We start from the raw sequence: 24273 nt of genomic DNA on the forward strand, positions 1-24273 counted from the left end.
ATATGGTCCAGTGGACTTTTTTGCTCAGTACAATCCCAGGATTCAGAAACGCGAAGGGCCCATTAAGGTTTTCAAATCGCCCCGGCCTAATATACATACATAGAATCACTTTCTGAGTCGATTTATACATGTCCGTCCGTCCGCTCGCAACGTACAGGTCGCATTTATTATCCGATTCAGCGGAAAATTGGAGAATATAATTTTTTAGCCATCGCACGATGGGGCCAATAGCAGGTTTTCGAGGCAAAAAGTCAATTTTTGAAGTTAACAATTTGAAAAAAATAATAACGGATTTCGATTGCCAACACTCTGAATCACTAAAAATAAAAAAATAAATCAATCTGGTAACATCACATAGCGACATACTGATCTGGCAATGGTGACATATTTTCTTATGCATAATTTTCTGACATTCATCATAAATAAGTAGTGAAAGCATTTTATGCGCCAAAAGGAACATTTCAACGTTTTTATATTTTTTAAACATGGAAAGCTCTTTAATTGGTATGTAAAATAAGATGGTTTTAACAAATAATAAAAATGTTATGTGTGGTAAATGTATTTTTGAGGTAAGATGTGATGTCTTTTTTGGAGTATTTTGCTTTGTTATCAATATGTTCTCTGGAGTATAACTTTTGAGATCTAAGTAGATCTAGGATATTATATATATGTGGTGAAAGGTATTAATGTGTACTATCATTTTGTGAAAAAATTAGCTGCGCCCATCTGCGCCTTTTCATAACAATCTGATTTCAGATGTCATAAACTTAAAAATATGGACATTTTTATGTTTTGGTTGGAGAATAATCGGAAACTCACTAATGTTATCAATTGGATTTCGGAAAAATTTAATGGACGTATATAATAATATATATATATATTAATATATAATTTCAAAATATCGCGGACAAACTTTGGCTTTTGTGGCGGAATCTTAGCCGATTTTTACCTCATGGAACCTCATTTTATTAACTTATAACAAACCACAGACAAAATCATGAAATTTTAACATATGTATATAGGGGAGCTATATCTATATCTGAAGCGATTTCAATATTACTTGAAAAACTTATTTGTATCCGAATTCCGTAACATTTTCCAAATTTTATTGTAATTTGATGGAATTTGCATGCTTGGTCATTTAAATCGGGCGAACATATATATGGGAGCTATATCCAATTCTGAACCGATTTCAATATGATTTGTCAAAAATGTTTCTAGACCAAAATCCGTCGCACATTTCAAATTTCATCAAGATTGGACATACATAGCGGGATTGGTGCACCAAATACCTAAAATCGGGCGAAAATATATTTGGGAGCAATATCAAAATCTGAACCGATTTCAATATAACTTGGCAAACTTATTTGTAGTCCTAATTCCGTGGTTTTTTCCAAATCGCATAAAAATTGGGCAGAATTTGCGTGTTTGGTCCATCAATTGCTTGAAATCGGGCGAACATATATACGGGAGCTATATGTATATATGAACCGATATGAACCAAATTTGGCATATTAGTTTCTAAGCCCATTATAATCATCTGTACAAAATTTGGAAGGTCTAGCTTACCCCAGTGATTTGTTGCCTCGAAAACATGTCATCGGCCCCATCGTGCATCGGAAGAACGCTATTGCTTTTGGTGAAAATTAATTCAGATTTGGATACATCTCCATGTATAATTTCAGCCGATTTTAAATATTTGATGCACGAAACACGCTACATGTGTCCGATTTTATTGAAACTAGGTTTGTGTGAGGGAATTCAGTCTAGAAATAAATGTGCCAAATTATATCGAAACCGGTTCAGATTTGAATATAGCTCCCATATATATTGTAGTCCGATTTTAGGTATTTGGTGCACGAAAACCGCTATATATGTCCTATCTGAATGAAATTTGGATGGTGTGACGGGATTTGGCCTAGAAATAAGTGTGCCAAATTTTGTCGAAATCGGTTCAGATTTGGATATAGCTCCCATATATATTTTCGTCCGATTTTAGGTATTTGTTGCACGAAACACGCTTTATATGTCCGATATCAATGATATTTGGAAGGTGTGACGGAATTCGATCTAGAAATAAATGTGCCAAATTATATCGAAATCGGTTCAGATTTGAATATAGCACCCATACATATATTTTTGCGTCCGATTTGAGGTATTTGATACACTAAACACCTTTTATCTGTCCAATTTTGATGAAATTTGGAATGTGTGATGCAATTTGGTGTAGAAATAAATGTGCCAAATTATATAGAAAACGGTTCAGATTTGGATATAGCTCCCATATACATACAAATTCAGAGTGGTGTAGGGTATCATATAGTCGCCCCGCCCAACTTTGACTCTTTCCTTACTGTCCTTACTGTTTTTATACCCTCGGCATTCATGTTAACGAGACACGGTGCGCCTTAACTAACTTTAAATGAAAGGCGTCTACACCTGCGAAGTGTTTACAAATTCTGAAACTACATTGTTCATAGATGAGAAAAAAACCAAAAAAAAATCACCGGATGGGTTTTTTAAAGAAATCGCGGTCAAAGTTCACATTTTTGGGGTTTTAAGGACCATGACCTGCGAATCTGCACCTGGAATGTTCGCACTCTTTATAGAGAAGGTGCAGTCTTCGCATTGGCAGACGTACTTGAAAAGTACAAGGCCGATATTACTGCCATACAGGAAATACGATGGAACGGGAAAGGCGTCACAACAACACCTAAAGGTGACGAACTGTATTATAGATGCCATGACGGAGACTATAACATCTGGTATCCACATTCACCCCAGTGATTGAAATACTTGCTGCAATTCGAATAAAAGCTAAATTCTTCAACATCAGCTTTATTTGCGCTCATGCTCCCACTAAAGAAAAGGACGAACAGACCAAAGATATATTTTACGAGCGCTTAGAAGAAACATATGACCGTTGCCCTGCCCATGATTCTAGGCGATTTCAATGCCAAAATTGGAAAGGAGAATATCTTTGGCCCAACAGTCGGGAAATTCAGTTTCCACAGTGAAAAATCTGACAATGGTATGAGGCTGATAGACTTTGCAGCTGCAAAAAACATGGTAGTTAGCAGTACCAGATTTAATCATCTCGATATTCATAAGGGCACCTGGCTGTCTCCAGATCAAAGAACAAGTAATCAAATTGATCATGTTGTGATAGATGGAAGACATTCATCCAGCGTGTTGGATGTACGATCGTTCCGAGGCGCAAACATTGATTCCGACCACTACCTTGTTGCAGCAAAGGTACGTACCCGTCTAAACGTTGCAAATAAAGCACGAACAGACACAACGCGGAAGTTGGACATCGATAGGCTGCCTACACAAAAGATAGCCGCAGCATATTCCACTCAACTAGCCCAATTGCTTAACGCGAGTACTCCTTGTCCCGATAACATAACAACACAATGGCAAAATATTGCCCATTCCATGCAAACAGCCGCAAAATCCATACTTCGATTCCAGAGACCTCCACAAAGGAATTCATGGTATGACCAGGAGTGTCGTGCTGCTACCGAAGAGAAAAATGCGGCATATAGAGCCACTTTACAATCAGTAGCAACGCGTAGCGCACGAGAGAGATATCGGGAGAAAAGGATAGAAGAGAAACGTCTTTTCCGCAAGAATAAGAGAGAAATGGAAAAGCGGGAGTGTGAAAAAATCGAGATGTACAGGAGCCAGAATGAAGTCCGAAAATTTTACCAAAGAGTGAAACATCAAACAGATGGCTTTGGTACAGGCACATCCTCCTGTAGAGACCAGCAAGGTAATCTGGTAACAGATACAGATAGCGTGCTCAGGATATGGAAGGAACATTTCTCCAGTCTGCTGGTATCCAATAGTAGCGAAGACGATGATGCCACAGATCCAATCTCAGAAGATGGTATAGAATGTATACCGCCCGGCCAAAATGAGGTAAAAACAGCAATCAACCGGCTGAAGAATAGTAAAGCAGCAGGAGCCGGTGGCTTACCAGCCGAGCTGTTTAAAACCGGAGGCGATGCGCTGATAAAGTGTATGCATCAGCTAGTTAGCACCATCTGGCAGGAAGAACGCGTACCCGACGATTGGAACCTGAGCATCCTATGTCCCGTCCACAAGAAAGGAGATAAGACTGTATGCTCCAACTATAGGGGCATAAGTCTTCTCCCTATTGCCTATAAGATAGTTTCAGGGATATTATGCGAACGACTAAAGCCAATAGTCAACGAAATAATTGGACCATACCAATGTGGCTTTAGACCTGGCAAGTCCACCATTGACCAGATATTTACCCTGCGGCAAATCCTAGAGAAGACCTAAGAGATGCAGATCGACACATATCACATTTTTGTCGATTATAAAGCAGCATACGACAGTCCACTCCGATCAAAGGTATTCCATGCAATGTCTGAATTTGGCATCCCCGCAAAGCTCATCCGACTTTGTAAGATGACTTTAACTGATACTAGGTCTTCAGTTAAAATTGGAAAGAACCTCTCCGAAGAATTTTGTACCAAAAGAGGTTTCAGACAAGGAAAAGGTAATACGAGATGCAAATGTCAAAAGAAATGGCACAATTTACACCAATAGCCACATGTTACTTGCTTATGCTGATTACATAGACATCATGGGACGATCAGTAAAGGAAGTAACTGATACCTTTAGGAAGGTCGAAACAGAATCTGCGAAAGTGGGTCTGGCGGTAAATGGCGAAAAGACCAAATTGATGGTGTCGACGCGCAAAGCGTCCATAGAGCTCGGACCAACTGTGGAAGTTGGTACCTACAATTTTGAGGTAGTTAAAGACTTCTTGTACCTCGGCACTGCCATAAACACAACAAACAACATCAGTTGTGAAAGAAGAAGAAGAATTGTATTGGCCAACAGATGCTACTATGGTTTAAGTAAGCAATTTAAAAACAAAGCCACATCTCGTCAAACAAAAATAACACTATACGAAACGCTGATACTACCCGTACTAATGTATGGCTCCGAAGCATGGGTACTTGCGCAAGCAGATAAGGCAGTGCTTGGTGTGTTTAAGAGGAAAATTCTTCGAAAGATCTACGGGCCGATTTGCGTTGACGGTGAATATCGACGTCGTATGAACCACGAGCTATATAAGCTATACAAAGACATGAATATAGTTAAACGTATCGAGATGCAACGATTGCGTTGGCTAGGCCATATCATGAGAATGAGCGATGATGAAACCGCTAAAAAGGCGTATGAATACATGCCACATGGCGGTGCACGCAGAATCGGCAGGCCTAAGCTTCGATGGAGCATACAAGTGGATGAAGAAATGAAAAGGCGCGGTATTCCAAAAAGTCAAGCGAAAAACAGAGAGGAATGGAGATCTTTTCTTAGTTCGGTCTATGGAACAAATGTTCTGAAATGGCCAACTAAGTAGGTTAGGTTAGGTTGAAAAGAGGGGCGAGTACTCGCCACATATCCTGGTGGACATACACATAAGCCATGAGGTAGGCCTGTTGTGCGCTCTAGTCTAAGTTTTTTGGAACTCTGTTCCCTTAACAAAATCCCGTACTTGTTTTAGGTCGTCTACAATTACCTGATTAAGATCTGGTATTGTGTCGTTCCCTAAAAACTGGGATCTGATGTTTGCGAAAGCGGGGCATTGACAGAGAAAATGCTCCAATGTTTCATCATCCTCTCCGCATGCCCTGCATACGCTGTTGTCTGCACAATTAATTTTTTGCAGATGAGCTTGTAAACCCAGGTGACCTGTAAGAACACCTGTAAGTCTACTCAACTCTGCTTTACCTAGCAGTAATAGGTTTTTAGTTTTTTCCTCATTTGGGTCTCCCCATAGTATTTTTGTGGTTTTCCCTAAATCCTCTCTATTCCATAGGGATAAGTGGGCATTTTTTGCCCAATTTTTTAACTCTAGCCGAGACGCATTTAGTGGCTTTGCGTTCGCCAAGTTTACGGTTGCTAATTCCCTTCCTTTTTTGCCAGAGAATTTGCAATCTCATTACCTCTATTCCCCGCATGTCCCGGTACCCATATTATACGCACCGTGCCATGCTGAGTATAGCTTTTGATCGAATTTATACAATCCAAGACTGTTTGTGATTTTACTGTCTTGGATGTTATTGCTTTGATTGCAGTTTTACTGTCCGTAAGGACATTTACAGTAGTTGGCCTCGTGTTGGCATTAAGCCAGTTCAGACACTCTGTGATCGCTCGGATCTCCGCTTGATGGACCGAATTGTGATCGGACAAACGAAGAGATATTTCGGTCTCTGGTTCTTCAATAAAGAGACCCAGTCCCGTTCTCCCACCTAGCATTGAGCCGTCTGTATAACAAGAGTTTCCAGTCGGCATTTGTGCTAGATTTCCGCCGATCCACGAGTCTCTGTCTGGAATTAATGTCTCGCATGAGGCAGCTACAAATGTTTCAGGTATACGGTCCGATACAATGTTATCCATTGACTCTCCCGTTGTTACCTGTAGAATGTTTTGATGGTATGTTACGTGGTCCTTACTGATCCACTCGTCCATCGCTTTAAGTCGAATAGCTGCGACAGCCGCTTCATACCTTATCTAGATTTCTATTGGGTGTATATATAGAATAGTTTCTAATGCCCTCGTTGATGTTGTCCTCATTGCGCCGCTTACACTTAGACAGCACATTCGTTGGACTTTCTGTAGTATTTTAATATTACACTTTTTATCCATAGCTGTCCACCAGACTACTGAAGCGTATGTTAGAATAGGTCTAACTACGCTTTTGTATAGCCAGTGTGTCATCTTAGGATTAAGACCCCACTTGGCGCCTATAGCCCTTCTACAGGTTGACCAAAATCTATGAGCTTTATTGGCTCTTTCTTGAATATGGTCTTTCCATTTAAGTTTCCTATCCAGAATTACTCCCAGATAGTTGACTTTATTGGAAATATTGATGGTCTTGTTTAGGAAAACTGGTTCTTCAAAGTGTCCCAGTTTTGTTTTCCTAGTAAACAGACATATTTCCGTTTTTCCGGGTTTACATAAAGACCTCTTGGTCTAGTCCAGTTGTACGCTAGTTTTAGGGCTGATTCAACTCAAGTAAGTAAGTAATGTTTTTCCATACTTAGTTTAAGTTCGAGGATGAGCACTATCGGTGCGCAACTTCCGGTTCCCCCCAAAAAAATTAAAAAATGAACCGTCCAAACTTTGGGATCTCCCAATATGTTGTACAAATGTAAATTTAGAAATTACCCATATCGGTCTTCTCCTCAGGGTACCTCTCCTACAAAAGTTCAACATTTGTGTTTTGTGGCCCTGTTTAAGCGATCTAACGTTTTTCATGGGCAAGTCCATGCTTCCTGACATAGTGGTTCAAAACCTGACATAGTGGTTCAAAACCTCTAAGTTTTGCGGTGATCAACTCAAATGACTGGTGGGCACAATATCTATCAAAATGACTTCCAAAATAAGATCCACTTCCAAAATGGGCTATGTCGGCTCATTTCTTCAAATACTCCTCCGCAACACTTTTGAGCTTCAAACCAAATATATTTGTTGTCGGCAAGTCCACACTTCCAAAAAGGGCCACAAAATCTGTGTAGCTGGTATTAGATTCGATATTGTCAAAAGATGAAAGTTTCATTCTCGCAGGTTAAGGGTATATGTATCTCTGTCGGCAAAGCCGACTGAAACTACTTTTTACTTGTTTTTTTTAACATATTTTTTTCAGGCAATATAGGATGTCTTAAATTTGGGTATTAGGAGTTCCCAGTGGTCAACAAACTTCTTCACCAAAAATTGTGGGCATTGGTATTTTCGCTAAAGAAAGAAAATTATGTAATTATTCTATACAAGTTCAGAAGAGAGTATAAAAATCTTAACGCTTCTTTACTTTACTTACAAAAAAACACTCGAAAAACCACGATTATTGCTTCCTTTTGCCTCTCTGTAAACAATTATTTTAAACATTTTTCATTACATTGAAACTTAACTTTTATCTGTATTGAAATTTTAAAAATTTTGATTTAAGTGTACCCTTATTTATGGAGACTATTGAAATTTTAAAAAAGTTATCCGTTACAATTCCAACAAGCAAATTAAAAAAGAAACTTTGTATGTATTTACACCTGACCCACTCGTTTTATTGCATTAATATTCGAAAGATTCAACAAAAATATCCCAAAAAGACTACATCACAAATATCTTAAACAACAGTATTTTCGTCATTCAACTACTCAAAAGGTATAGATGATATCTTCATTACCGCCTCCTTGTTCCCCGGTAATTGAATGTCGTGGAACATATTTTTCACTCAAAAAGGTTGCAAAAGAAAAATAATCAACGAAGACTACGGAACAGTTTGTTGTAGTTGTTGTCACTAATGGTTTTCTATGAACGTTGATAATGACGTTGGCAAAAAAGAAGAGCAACGAAAGATACCCTTTTGAAAATTCCATTAAAAAACAAGTTGGAATACGAAGTTTGTTAAAACTGTTTCGTTATTTTTAGTATACTATCGAAAAAGAAAAAAGAAATTTTATAAGACCGTTATTTTTGAGAGAGCTAATTTAGAATGGATGAAATATGTTCATTTTTTTTTGTAGCACAGGAAAGGAAAATTCATTTTTTATAGGAGAATGCTCTGAGTGAATATTATGGTGGGAGATTTTGTTTAGTGTAAAGTTCGGTAATGTTTAAAGAAATATAAATATTGAAACCTCGAAAAGAAATAACAATAAATGACTATTGGGTAATGATTCCAACTGTCTGAAACCATTACTTTATCATCATCATTGCAAGAGTATGCGTGCACTATAATTATCAGTCCGCGAAATTTTTTGAACATCAATCTTTGTTCTAAATAATTCGAACATAATTTTTCTTTAGATTTGTTCATTGAAGAGAATAGTTTTATTTCAAGATTATTTAGACAGATAGACACACAGAGGTTCACATCTCCAGTTTGTCACGCTCACATTCAGGGTTCTCCTCGTGATGCCTTCACTAACTTTACGTACTCCTAATAGAACCACGAATTTTTAGGTAGTGGTTTTTGGTCTATTTTGTCCATTTGTGATCCACATTATTCAACAATTGTGTGATTTTAACTAAGTAGGGTTCTGTAATCAGTTGTGTTTGTGGCTTCCGGTGTCCGACTTCCCACATAAAGTCGCGTGCATACACGGAAAGCTTAGCATGCCCCTTATTTATACGCTTTTTTAATGGGCTTATCATTGCTCATTGTCATCCGTTACCTAACCAAAGGAATCGTTGTAACTAGATACGTTTAACTCTGCCGATTTCGTTATATAGCCGGTACAAAAACTGGTTCATCGACGTCGAAATTTACCATCACATTTTTCCCCCTTGCATCAGCAAGTGTCAATTCTTCTGATCCACACATTAGAACGTAATGTGACGAAATATGACTTTGCTTTCAAATAACGGTCAATACCGGTGGCGGGTTCTTCGATACCGGATTGACCCGGAACAACACAACATATGTGTTCCGGTCATCGGCTGCCACCTCAGTGTACACATGCTTGTATTTGTATAATTTTTCTATGTTGGGAGTAGAATATCCTGTAAAGCCTGCTCTGGATTATTTTGGTCCGTACCGGGACGGAGGAAAGCCCAGGACCAATATATTTGTGCTCGGTTTGTCACATCCGCATCTTCACCCGTATCCAATCTTCGGTGAGATGCAATAGATGCCAGGAGATGGTGCATGGGGTTTGCTCTGGACTTGTCCATGTGAGGGACTGCGGCAGGGACTATGTTGCTGCATGCTGTGTGAACACGGCCCCAAGCGAGTAGTCGTCGTCAGATTACGAAACTCCCCCGCAGTCCCTCTTACCGCGACCGCACACGCAGAAAATGCATCATTTTTTTAATTTAATTTCAATGGACTCCGAGGTAAGATCGAGGATATAGTGGACTTCATTAGACGGAAGAACATCAAGGTCGCGGCTGTCAGGAAACCAAGCATTCCTATTGCACCAGTCTGTTGAATACAGTCCTATCTCGCTTGAGCCCGGCCCTAATGACACGTACATGGAATGTATGGGGGTAGCAGTCAGGTGTGGAACTGCCGAGATAGAGTTGCTAAACGTACACATCCCGCCGATAAATAGCTATATTTCAGGTTATAAGGCTAACATTAACCCGCTTTTGGTAGGTCATAATCGTCTGGTCTTGGGGGATATTAATGCGCATTATGAGATGTGGCATTCGGTCCTTGGAAACGACCAAAGGGGTACAGCGCCGACTGAGCAGATTGATAGCTCACCTATATAGTGTCATAATTCGCCAGACTTAATCATCGTGTTACCTGGCCCGACCGCCCGATTTCATCACCTCTGAACGCAGCACTTTCGCCAATCATGGGAAAGCTGATTGACAGAATTTCTGAGAGTTCACTAATCACCGTTTCAGAGATATGTCCAATCCTTTTGATGTTCGAAAAGGACGTTCCGAGACATCATCACTGCTGCAGTCGCTCACCATATACCTGCTGGTCGAATACCCGAAGTGGGACCGAACTTCCCAGCAGAGGCTGCGGGATTAGCGATGAGCTTCGTCGAGCCAATCCCAGTGACCCCAGAGTCAGGGAGCTGACACTGCAAGTTGATGCGTTGTTTGGCGAGCATTAAAAGAACAAGTGGTGAAATCATCTGAAGAGTTGCAACATTGTGGGCAACGGTTAAGTCCATCTCGAACCTTCTAAAGAAGGAAGATAGGCCTTCAGTCACATTTGGCGACGTTACGTTAACTGACCCCAAGAGGTGGGTGGCTTATTTTAATCAACAGTTTGTCGATCACCCCGTGATTGATAGGGTGAAGACTATTACGTCGCATCAGATCTGCTCCTGCCGAGGATGAACCACCACAGATTACAATGGATGATGTTGCGAATGCCATCAGGGACGCTAAATCATCCAAATCGTTTGGAACCTGATGGAATCTCCAATGCAAAGCTGAAAAAGCTGGATGAGCCGGGAGTGGAATATCTCAATAAAGTTCTCAACCTGTCGCTAGCCATCCTCACTGTTCCCGAAGTCTGGAAAATAGACACGATGGTCTTGCTACTGAAGCCAGGCAAAGATGCCAGCAAAGGTGAATCGTACAGGTCGATTTCGAGCAAAGACTCTTGAGGCCTTAGTCCTCCCCAGTGACAGAAATAGATATCCAGTTGTAGATCATCAGCATGGATTCCGTAAGCAGTACAGCACGTCAACAGCGTTGCATGCCATCTTTACACATATTTGTAGAGGACTCAACCAGGAAAATAAGTGGGACAGAACAGTGATCGTGGCGCTTGACTTATCAAAAGCCTTTGATGCTGTCAAGCTCTCCACGCTGTTTGAGGCCTTTGAGCAGACAATCTTTTGGCCATGTCTGAATCGTTGGATAATCAACTATATGTGTGAATGCCAGTCGTACGTTGAATTCAGGAACATGAAGTCCAAACCCCGTACAGTGAAACAGGGAGTTCCCCGGAACTGTTTCACCTCTAACTCTCCTGTATTCCGCCCCCTGAAGACTACATCGAGATCGTAACGTATGATATTTGTGAAAGACTGAACTCCTATTCGATCGATCTTACTAACTTTTTCCACGCGAGGAATATGCAGATATCTGCCACTAAATCTACGGCCACTCTGTTCACAACATGGACGGCGCAGATGAGAAGAGAGTTGAATGTCGTGGTCGATGGTAGCAGAATTCCGAGCACAAACTACCACATAATTCTAGAGGTCACATTCTACCGCACGTTCTCATGGTCCGCGCATGCCCCAGCTATCTAAGACCTGAAATGTAGGAACAACGTCCTCAAGTCCCTAGCCGTCAGCATTTGGCGTAAAGTTTGGTCCACAAATCTAAGTGACATGCTATTGGGAGATATTCAAGCTTGTCAGAATGCCGCCCTGAGTACAGCAACAGGGTGCCTCCTCATGACTCCAGTGGACCATCTACACGAGGAGCCAAAGATTCTTCCAGTACAGCGACACAATCACATTTTGCAGTACCTGATCGGGTGTTACCGTGAGAGCCATAAAAATCGCCATATGGTGGATAGGAACCGGAGATTGAAACAGAGCCAGAAGAACGGATATGCATATAATATAAACACTGTTACAACAACAATACAGAAAAAGTTGGAAATTATATTGCAATTTCAAGAATTTATTGCCTATAAAAACGCGTTTTAAACTTCAGTATTAAGGCGGCAAATAATATTTTCGCTAATAAAAGTTAAGAATTCAATATTAAAACTAATTACCAAAATTGTTAAATATCTGTTTTATTAGAATCCTGCATATATTTCCAATATTCTACTTTTATGTTGTCTTTAAACGTTAACAGATGTTAACAATTGTGTCTTACAGTGTAAATTTTATGCTTTCAAGGCTTAGAATAATGAAAAATAGGATTTTTATGAATTAATATTGAAGTAAGTTAAAAGTAATTATATAAACAAATATACCAATGTACATATTAGGGTGGGACGATTTGTGTGGATGGAAAAAAACCTTAATGAGCCCTTCGCGTTTCTGATTCCTGGGATAGAACTGAGCAAAAAAGTCCACTGGACCATATATCTACCGTGAAAATCGAGCCTCCCGATTTCGACTTTAAGTTTTTTATTGACGTTTTTTGGATATTTTGGCATATAACAGCCAAACCATTGAGATTTTCGATTCAACACAAAGACAAAAATTGTAGCCAAGACAGTAATTGAAAACTGTCTACTACATCGCAAAAGCATTGGAACGCTTTATCAGGCAGTTTTGGCCTTAAGAATGTGCAAACTTTTCGGAAAATGTCGATAAATGACATTGTGCTACAAAATTTGAGCAGAAAAAATTTCAAGCGTTCTGATGCAAAATTCTATCGTGTTGGGATCCATGGACAACGAAAATGCCTTTATTTCGATTGGGTAACTCCGTTCTATTTTTTTATAACACTAAAAGTAGTGAAAATCTGGGTTTCTTACATTTTCAAATTTAAACGGACATATCTTTTTTTTCACAACGGATTTCTAGTGAGCCTTCTTCCTTTTAAAGGGGTGAATAATATCTTTAGAACTAATTATTTGTTTAAATCGGTTAACAAATGGCTAAGTTATAGTGGTTTAAGTCTGAAACCCCCCTCAAAAAACTATAACTGAATTTCTCATAATTTTGAAAATAATTATTGAACAAAACAAAAACGCATTATATTTTTGAAAATTATGAGAAATTCAGTTATAGTTTTTTGAGGGGGTTTCACACTTAAACCACTATAACTTAGCCATTTGTTAACCCATTTAAACAAATAATAACTTGTTCGAAAGATATTATTCACCCCTTTAAAAGGAAGAAGGCTCACTAGAAATCCGTTGGGAAAAAAGGAGATATGTCCGTTTAAATTTGAAAATGTAAGAAACCCAGATTTTCACTACTTTTAGTGTTATAAAAAAATAAAACGAAGTGACCCCAACGAACTAAAGGCATTGTCGTTGTCAATGGATCCCAACACGATATAATTTTGCATCAGGACACTTGAATATTTTTCTGGTCAAGTTTTTAGAACAATGTCATTTATCGACATTTTTCGAAAAGTTTGCACCTTCTCAAGGCCAAAAGTGCTTTCGCGATGTATTAGAGAGTTCTTAATTACTGTCTTGGCTACAATTTTTGTATTTGTGTTGGATCGAAAATCTCAATGGTTTGGCTGTTATATGCCAAAATATCCAAAAAACGTCAATGAAAAACTTAAAGTCAAAATCGGGAGGCTCGAATTTCACGGTAGATATATGGTTCAGCGGACTTTTTTGCTCAGTTCAATCCCAGGAATCAGAAACGCGAAGGGCTCATTAAGGTTTTCAAATCGCCCCGACCTAGTACATATACATATAATTGAATATTATCATTTTATGGCATTTCACTCCACTTAAAAACAACAACAATTCCCATTAAAGAACCCTGTTAATTACCAGACAAGGCATAATACTTAACATCCCTGCTTTCAAAGAGATAATAAGTACCTACTACGTACTTGAAATGTTATTAACAAATTAAAATAAAAAGGGGGTTATAAAAACACTTTCGAACTTACCTTGTTAAGCTACCACTGGATAACTCCTTCTCGGTGAGGATAATTAAATTGCCATTAAAATAATTTTTCATACTCCATAATCTCACTTTTATGTCATTTTTCAGTTGTTTATCGTTCAAAAGGGGAAAAACTACAAATAAACAAAAATGAAGAGGAAAATATAAACAACTGAGAATAAACTTGACTTTGTTTATTTGCACAAATACCTATATTTTTTATTTAGAAATATTTCTTTGAAGATTATGATACAAAAAACGAAAACACTTTTACGATGATTCTTTCTGAAGAAATTCATTTATAAATTAGTTTTCATTTAAAAATTATCACATTTTTTAATTAATTTTGTCTTTCCTAGAAATTTATAATATGTATTTTTGTTTAAATATATATTCGATAAAAAAATGTTTTCTTGAAATTGTCTTTATTTGTTTTGATATTATATACTAGGCAACAACAATTAAATCACAAATATGGCTAATTATGTAGGAAATTAAAATATATTGAAGCGCATTTTTCAAGACTAACTTTAAATGCATTTCGATAAAATGTACTGTTTTAGCACGATTCACAGAGGGATTTTTCAAAAAATAATTTTTGCGCGGAAACTTTGCCTACTTTTAGGTTAACAAGTAAAACAGTATCAGTCAGCTTTGCCGACAGAGAAAATACATCCTCAGCCTATGTGAATTGAAACTTTCATCTACGGACAGATCGAATGTATTTAGGGTATTTTCAGAATTTTTTGCCCTTTTGGACATTTGAACTTGCCGATAAAAGTGTGGATTAGGATTAAAGTTCAAAAATGTTGCAGAGGAAGTACTTAAAGAAATGGATCGATAAAGTCCATTACGGAAGTGGATCTTATTTTGGGAGTCATATCTTTTCATTCATTCCAGTCATTTCAGTGGGTCATTGTATAACTTTTGGACCAATATGCCAGGAATCATGGACTTGTTCACGTGTAACATAATATTGCTGTAAGCAGGAGCACAACGAACATCATCGGTATACATTTCCAACGGATCTTCGAACAGACCCTAAACTGTACATAGAGAAAAATGTTTAACTTTTGTGGGGGAGATACACTAAGGAGAGGACCGATATGGCCCATTTTTACACCCTACATCACACTGTGGTAAGGGGTATTATGTCTTTGTGCATTTGTATGTAACACGCATAAGGAAACGAGATAGACCCATAGTTCCTTTTTGGGGATATACATATACATTACTTTCTTAGTCGATTTATGCATGTCCGTCCGTCTGTCTGTCCATGTATTTTTGTGATCAAAGTACAGGTCGCATTTATTATGATTATTATCAGCTGAAAATTGGGGACTATCATTTGTTTACCCATAGGAAGAACGCTATTGCTTTTGGTGAAAATCGGTTTAAATTTGGATATAGCTCCCATATATATTTTCGGCCGATGCCACATATTTGATGCACCAAACATGATATATGTCCGATTTCGATCAAATTTGGAATGTGTGACTGAATTGTCTAAAAAAAAACATATGCCAAATTATAACGAAATCGGTCCACATTTAGATATAGCTCCCATATATAATTTCGGCCGATTTCTCGTATTTGCTGCACCAAACACGCTATATATGTCCGATTTTGATGGAATTTGGAATGTTTTACCGAATTCGGCCAAGAAATATATCAAAATTGGTTCAGTGCCAAATTATATCAAAATCGGTTCAGATTTGGACATAGCTCCCACATACATATATATTGAGGCCGATTTCACGTATTTGCTGCACCAAACACGCTATAAATGTCTGATTTCGATGAAATTTGGAATGAGTGGCTGAATTTATATGTATATAGCTCCCATATATATGAATTTTACATATTCACAGTGGTGTAGGGTATCATATAGTCGGCCCCGCCCGACTTTGATCCTTTCCTTACTGGTTGAAGTTAAACTAAATTTGGAAAAATATCCGTTGTGGAAAAAAATATATCCCCGTTTAAATTTGAAAATGTAAGAAACTCAGTTTTTCACACCTCTTACCGTTATAAAAAAATAAAACGAAGTGACCCAAAGGAAATAAAGGCATAGTCGTTGTCCATGGATCTCAACACGCGATAATTTTGCATCAGAACACTTGAATATTTTTCGGGTCAAATTTTGTAGCACAAAATCATTTATCGACATTTTCCGAAAAGTTTGCACATTCTTAAGGCCAAAACTGCCTGAAGGAGCGTTCCAATGCTTTTGCGATGTATCAGAGAGTTTTCAATTACTGTCTTGGCTACAATGTTTGTCTTTGTGTTGGATCGAAAATCTCACGTCAATAAAAAACTTAAAGTCAAAATCGGAAGGCTCGATTTTCACGGTAGAAACGCGAAGGGCTCATTAAGGTTTTTTTCCTTCCACACAAATCGCCCCACCCTAATGTATGTACATAAATTAGTTTTTTAGAAATTTTTTTCTTGTTTTATTCTATTCATATTTCTTCGAAGAAACAACATGCAAAAGTATGTTAACAATATAGAAAAAATATGAAAACATTTGAATTGTTTACTCGATTTTCAATTAAATTAGTTAAATAAACAGAAGATATCCATACACCAAACATGAAAAGTCTGGACCGTATGAATGCCCATACCCAACTGTGAAATATGTGTGTAAGCAGAATCGGCGTGAAGTACATTTATCGCATAATAAAATGACCTGCCTTTAAATGATATTGAATACACACCACCCTTCCCTCTCCATTAAGCTGACCAACCAAAACAAATTTATGAGCATAGAAATACCATTAACAGTTCCTGATTTACAACAACAAAGTTAATTACTTTGCATTGAATAGCCATTTCCTGGGAAATTAAAGTGCACATAAAAATCACATATTAATTACTTTTTGTGTGCCGGCATGTCCTTTTTTATGACTTTTAAATTTCTAACAAACACTCTAATAATGGCATTTCATTATGGCATAACCACCACCGTATACATGGGATTTCTATTATTTCCATATTGTGTAATTTGTTTTTAGTGACTTCTAAAAGTTACGTAAATTATTGAATTTGTAACTTAATTCAACTTTCAACTTTGGTTTGTAGGTTATGTTACCATTGGTGTTATAACATTTGTGTATCTCTATACTGCATGTAAAGTATTGAGGTCAGTGCCAAGTTATAATACCACACAGCCATAAACACAATTCAACCACAATTGTATTGCATTTAATTGGATTGTAATTATAAATATTAACGATATTAAGAGGAATATTTGAGTGCATCGACATTTTATAATGGACAAAAACGAAATCGAGATTGGAAATATGAAATAAGTCAAAGTAAGAACGGCGTCATGTTCGGCCGGTCCAAACTTTTTATACCCTCCACCATACAATAGTCTTAATTAAAATGGAATAATTACTTTCCTTTCAGAATTTTAGGTGGACAAATTTTTCGACCACGGATAGCACAAATGCCTAAATTATCTAATCTAATCTAAACAATGTGTTCAGACAGGTGAGAAGTTCCACCTACGGGGCTATATCAAAGTGTGGACCTATCTTTACAATTTTTGGTGGAAAAGTTTTATAACTGCAGGGAACCTCAAAAGTCAAATTACGGGTATTTCCCTCAAACAACGTAGCTAAGACCCTCAAAATACTGAAAATCGGGGGGTACCGTTATATGGTAGAAGTTTCGTGACCACTGAGAACCTCAAATGACAAATTACAGCTAGTTCGCTAACAATTTTTAGTATACCGAAAATCGGGAGGGAGCTACACCAAAACATGGACCTATGTTGACGACTTTTAGTGAAGAAGTTTCGTGACCAATGAAAACTTCAAACATAAAATTACAGCTAGTTCGTTTAAAAATTTTTGTTAAAATCCTCAAAATACCGAACATCAGGAGTTACCGTTATATGGGGGCTATACCAAAACATGGACCTGTGTAAACGATTTTTAGTGAAGAAGTTTCGTGACCAATGAAAACTTCAAATGTCAAGTTACAGCTAGTTCGGTTCAAAATTGATGGGAGGAACCGTTATATGGGAGCTATACCAAAACATAGACCCATGTTGAAGATTTTTTGTGGAGAACTTTCGTGACCGCTGAGAACCTCAAACGTCAAATTACAGCTAGTTCGGTTAAAAACTGAAGCTAAAATCTTCAAAATACCGAACATCGGGGGTTACCGTTATATCGGGTCTATACCAAAACACGTATCAATGTTGGAGATTTTTGGTGGAAAACTTTCGTGACCGCTGAGAACCTCAAATGTCCTATTACAGCTAGTTCGGTTAAAAATTTTAGCTAAAATCTTCAAAATACCGAAAATCGGGAGGAACCGTTATATGGGGGCTATACCAAAATATGGACCGATATAGCCTATCATCGAACTTGACCTGCCTGCAGACAAAAGATTAATCTTCCCAAAATTTCGGCGTCCTATCTCCATTTTTGTGGATGCTAGAGTGATTACCACAGACGGACGGACAGACATGCATAGTTCGACTCAGAATTTTACCCTGATCAAGATAATATATAATTTATAGGGTCGCAAATGATTATTTCAATGCGTTACAAACGGAAAAACAAACTTAATTTGCCCTCCATACTATAGTGGAGGGTATAAAAAGGTAAGATGGACAATATAATAACATCAATGAGTATGGTATAAATAAAAGGGATGAAGATTATAAAAATTAGTAACTCACTTTCCCTCACTCACATGTAGAAAATCACATAGGATATGAACAAATACTAAAAAAGTGTTAAAATCTACTAAATTGTTACAAACTTGGAAGAAGATAATTGTGGGCCGGTGTCACACTCAAATCCCTAGAAAGACGGGGTGTATGCGAGTGAAAGGGGGCAAAAAAGAGTATTACGTCGAATAAGATTTCTTCCGACCAAAGCTACAGGAACCACCAATTTAAGGGGCATGCAAACCATGCTAAATAATAGAAAAAGTTGGGCCCAAGTTAAATTTCCATGGTAATGTTAAAACATTTTAAAGTCTAAATCTGCAGATATTCGTACTCGGTCCCGTGGCCGAAGCTAGAAAAGGATGACCAAACAGATCGTCTTTATTAAAACATTGGAATATTTATTATAGGTTTGGAGGCCATTTTAATTTCAACAAATTTAAAAAAGTTTTAAAGTATATATGGACTGAAAAGGACACTCTCGGGCATCTTCCTGTAAACACCAAAAATTTAGTAAAAATTACATATTTTCCAAGTTGGGAAAGTTGTCGTCTTTAGGAGCACGTCACGTCCCCCCCTTCCACCATTTGTTGGTTTCCTTAGTATCAATATGTTTACAATCGAATCCGATATGGAAATTAACAATGGGTGGCGACAAATAATTGAGGTCTTGGCCAGAAGAATCGGTTCCGGAACAACTGTGCGACGTTATACATGACAGATGTCCGATGTCCAGGTTTCGATAACTGTTTTTCACAATTTTCTGCTACCGATTATTGGAATCGTTGCTGCATTTCATATGCTGTAGCATCTGGGGTCGCTAGGTTCATACGACGAAGCTCATTGCGGTCATTCGCTAATCCCGTTACCTCTGCTGGGAAACTGAGTCTTGTCACAGGTAATAGACTAGCAGAAATTTGGCGAGAGGCGGTGAGCGATGATGATGTCTCGGGCAAATCTCTAAAGCATTGACTCGTGAAATTTCTGAATCCTTGCCAATTGACTTGACCACATTTAAAGAAATACGCCTTTTAGAGGTTATGAAGTCGGGTTGTCTTTTGGTGGAAATGAGGAAAGGGAAATTACAGGTAGCCAAGTCACATAATTTTTCAAACCAGGTGACGCAAAGGAAATGTCAAGGAAACTGTGGCAGTCTCATCTAATTGTGGTGGGTGCGTCCTCGTTTACGGTACAAAATATGGAGCTATCTATTTGTTTATCCAGTGCTATGCCTATCTGGTCTATCCTAGAATTGAATGACGTAGCCCATGATGTGCATTAATATCTCTTAGGACCAGCATTCCAATATGGGACACTAGAGTCGAGATCAAGCGAAACAAGTAAAAAAGTATCAGTCGGCTTTGCCGATAGAGATATACCCTCAGCCTGTGTGGATTGAAATACTTTAAAAAAAAAACTTATGTATTTAGGGGGGTCTCAAAATATTGGGCATATACACCGACAAAAGTATGGATAGGATTAAAGCTTAAAAATTTGAGGGGATGTCGATAGATAGGTCTTTTTTATTACTGCTACGTCTATGAGAAATCCCGCGTACTATTTTAGAGAATATTTTCTGGGGGAGGTACCGGAAGGATTGGACCTATAAGCACCACCTTCCAATTTCATCTAATATTCGAAGAAATATTACAATATCCAAAGTGTGGACGAACGCAGTATTCGGTTCGAGCCCTCCAGCCACTACATATGGTGCCATAGGGATTTTTTACAACATTCGGGCTGTTTTCTTAAGAAGTATGGACTTGCTTCTGAAATAACTTTTACTGCCGTAATTGAGGCAGCGGATGCAAGTTGCAGGCCTTAAAGTGAATTTATCCAAAATTTTGTGTGGGAGGTACACGAAAAAGTATACAAATATAGTCCATATTCGATTCTAATCTATATCTGGTAGATATATTAGGATGTGTAAAGTATGGACCAAATCGGTCACTCCCATCAAGAGTTATCGTGCGCACAATTTTTCCGAACAGTTTTGAACTTTTCGGGGGGAGGTGCCTGAAGGAGTGGACCGATATGGCTTATCTTCGAACTAAAACTAAGTTTGCACAAAATATCACGAAGGCCACATTTTCGACCGAATCGGCAGATCCGTTCGAGGGTTATCTTGCGCTCCAACCACTACACACCGTGTCATAGGGGTTTTGTGTACCCTTCAGGCTATTTTCTCAGGAAGTATGGACTTGCCCCTGATGAAACTTATACCGTCGTATGGGGGGCAGTGAATACAAGTTGCTACAACAAAAATCAGAGCGATTCGAGAGCAGGTCCTAAACTAAAGTTTTCCGAAATTTTGTGTGGAAGGTACCCGAAGACATGGACCGATTGAGTCCATATTGGATGCACATCTAAGTTTGGTAGAAATTTCACGATGTGCAAGGTAAGGACCAAATCGGTTACTCCCTTCTAGAGTTATCGTGAGCACAAATTTTCCGAACATTTTCGAATTTTTGTGGGGGAGGTACCGAAAGGAGTGGACCGATATAACCCATCTTCGAACTTAAACTAAGTTTGGACAAAATATTGCGAAAGTCAAATTTTGGACCAAATCAGTTTATCAGTTCGAGAGTTATCGTGCGCACCAGCCAGCCAGACAGACAGACGGACGGATTGCTAAATCGACTCCAAATTCTCTGAAACGGATTTAGTCCAAACATTCTTGGGGTCTAAAACCATTATTTCGATGAGGCACATTTTGCCCGTATGAAAGTGTATATACCCTCGTTAGCATAAATGCTGAGGGTATAAAAGACTGTACTGGCAATAGGATCCACAATAAGACTACATTTACTGTTCGTACAATCCAAGGAGTACGGCGTATCCATCGCCGCGACAATATCCTTCTCCGACTCATAAAATCCAAAATCGTATCAATCTTCCAAGAAATACCATAACAATTTAACCTCAGGAATGTCACATTGTCAGCAACTAAAACAGCAATACTCTGAGGTATTGGGTAGATTGCGGGGAAGTTTCATAATCTGAGGACAATGAAGACCCACAGTGGAGGTCAGACCTGCACAATTCCTGAAAGCAGGAACGTACGCAGGAGGGAGCCCTGGTAGTTCGTACCAAAAATATAGACCTGTATTGACAATTTTCAGTGGAGAGGTATTATGACCGCTAGGAACCTCAAACTGTAAATTACCGATAGTTCGTTTACGAATTGAAACTAAAATCCCCAAAATGCCAAAAATTGGGAAAAGCTGTTATATGAGGGCTATAACAAAACAGGGACCTATCGTGACCATTTTTGGTGGGGACGTCTTGCCACCACTGGGAACCTCAATGTCAAATTATAGATATTTCGGTCAAAAAATTTAGCTAAAATCTTCAAAACACCAAAAATCGGGAGGTACCGTCATATATACCTAAACCTGGACCAATGTTAACAAATGTTAAGTTATAGGTAATTCGATCAAAAAATTAAGCTAAAATTATCAAAATACCTAAAATCTGGAGATACCGTTATATAAGGGCTATACATAACATGGACCTATGTTGACGGTTTTTGGTGGAGATATTTTGTGACCACTTTAAATCTTAAATTGGATGTAGTTCGGACAAAAATTGTACCCAAAATTCCCAAAATACTGGAACCGAACTGGGCCTGCCTACGGAAAAAAGGCACTTGGGTGCAAAAATATAGCGCTCTAGCGCAATTATTGCGGACGCTAGCGTGATAACAGCAGACGGATATGGCTAGATTGACTTGGAATTTTATCCTGATTTAGCACCCCCCCCCCTCAACTTCCCCACCAAGACTATACAAAAATTTTTCCAAAAAATATATCAATTCATTTTTACTCGATTTTACTCTTCGAGTAAACTTGTACTCTATTTCGAGCATTTTCACTCCCACTCTTATTTTTAAACCTCTCGCGAGTGCTCCCAAATAAAACAAACGAGTGGAGAGTAAACTCCTTTTAAAACTCGTACTCTTCAAGTACTCGTACTCGCAAACACTTTTCACTCGCGAGTGAAATATGCTTCGCGGGTGACGAGTAAAAATAGAGTATACTCGTTTTATTTTTTCTACTCGCGCGTGTTCTCCCGCTAGAACTCGCTCGAATTTCACTCGCGAGTGGAATTCGAGCGAGTATTTCGGAGCTCTGGTTTCAAATCATTTTTTAATGTAACCGCCATTCTTAACGTACTACTCTGATTGCGTGATAGCGAAAAAGATGTAAGCGCCACAAATTACCTTTATACTGAAGATATTTAACAAATTTGTTTGTTTAGTAAATAGGATTTAGTAACGGAAGTATACCAAAAGTTAATAAAAAATCTTGCTTAGATCAAACAGTTATTCAACAAAAACCGTCTCCTGTAAAATTTGCTTTTGTCGCTTACGCCTTTTCGCTGGAAGGGCTCGATATATACTTTATAGGGTCGCAAATGATTAGTTCGATGTGTTACAAACAGAAAAACAAACTTAATATACCCTCCATACTACGGTGGAGGGTATAAAAAAAACTTCAACACTTCATATCTTGTATAAATAAAACAAAATGCTACTAAAAATCGCTACAGACAAGTTGTGTTAAAAATACCACCACAAGCTAAGGCCAAAAAAACACTACGAAAATGTGTAAAAACGACAGAAATTGTCTTCAATAAAATATCCTATTTTCATGCTTTTCTATATTATTGTTCACGATCCGCCATCTAAATGTATGAATATTTCACTCTTTTTGTACGTCACCACAAGTAGGGGGAAAACCACAAACTTGACATCCCTTAGTCAGGTTTTCAGCAAACAATTGTTTTTGAGATCTGTGTTACCAGTGTAATGCATTAAAAAATCACGATATTATTAATTCAACTTTTTCGTTCAAAGAACATGTGAATTTTTGGTAAGACCGTTAAATATTTTTTTGTTATTTTTATACAATGATGGAGGTATTTTGACAGTAAATGCCACCTTTTTTGTTACTGTGTTGGCAACATTACTCACAAAAACATCCCTCGGTTGTCTATTTGCTTCGGCGATTAGTCAGCCGAGTGCTAATTATGTAGCGTGGTTGTCGATTATGCCTAATGAAAAAAAGATTTGGTGTACACAGAAAAAAATATTTCAAGAATTTTAACATATTTTCGTTCGTGATGTAGTTTTTTCATACTGTACAGGTACCTCACATAAGATACATGTGCAGTTTCTTATTTCCATCCAAAAGCAACTATTTTTTTAAAAATATGTAATATTTTCATGAGATACAAAATCATTTTCTTATTTTTCCCTATATTCCACTATTTTCTCTCACATTTCCTCTCTTGGTTGGTAAATGCTCTCAACTTTGTTCTCGTTTTCTTTTGAATGGTCTCATCGTCTCACCATCGTACTGACAATGTACCCAAACAACAATTTTTACCGAGGGCTCTGATATTAGATTCTTTTTAGAGGTTTTCCAAAGTTTTTTCAGAAAATGTACGGAATTCTCAAAATTTCCCTCAGAAATTGAAGTGATCTTCAGCAAGATTTCGTTTAAGAATTTCTGCACACTTTCG

General features: G+C 38.0%; 1 protein-coding gene across 7 annotated transcripts in view; it reads right to left on the reverse strand.

The window, feature by feature from the left end:
- wake (ankyrin repeat and fibronectin type III domain containing protein wide awake) overlaps nucleotides 1-24273 on the reverse strand; it is a 785047-nt gene that overhangs the window by 549682 nt on the left and 211092 nt on the right. For all 7 annotated transcript variants that reach the window (XM_073958968.1, XM_073958961.1, XM_073958969.1 and 4 more), the window contains one exon: nucleotides 14065-14194. The gene's annotated coding sequence lies outside the window, so the exon portion shown is untranslated. The remainder of the gene's footprint in view (nucleotides 1-14064; nucleotides 14195-24273) is intronic.

This window comes from Musca autumnalis, unplaced genomic scaffold, assembly GCF_047663935.1.
Source record: "Musca autumnalis isolate F117 unplaced genomic scaffold, ASM4766393v1 scaffold_1, whole genome shotgun sequence".
Lineage (NCBI taxonomy): Eukaryota > Metazoa > Arthropoda > Insecta > Diptera > Muscidae > Musca > Musca autumnalis.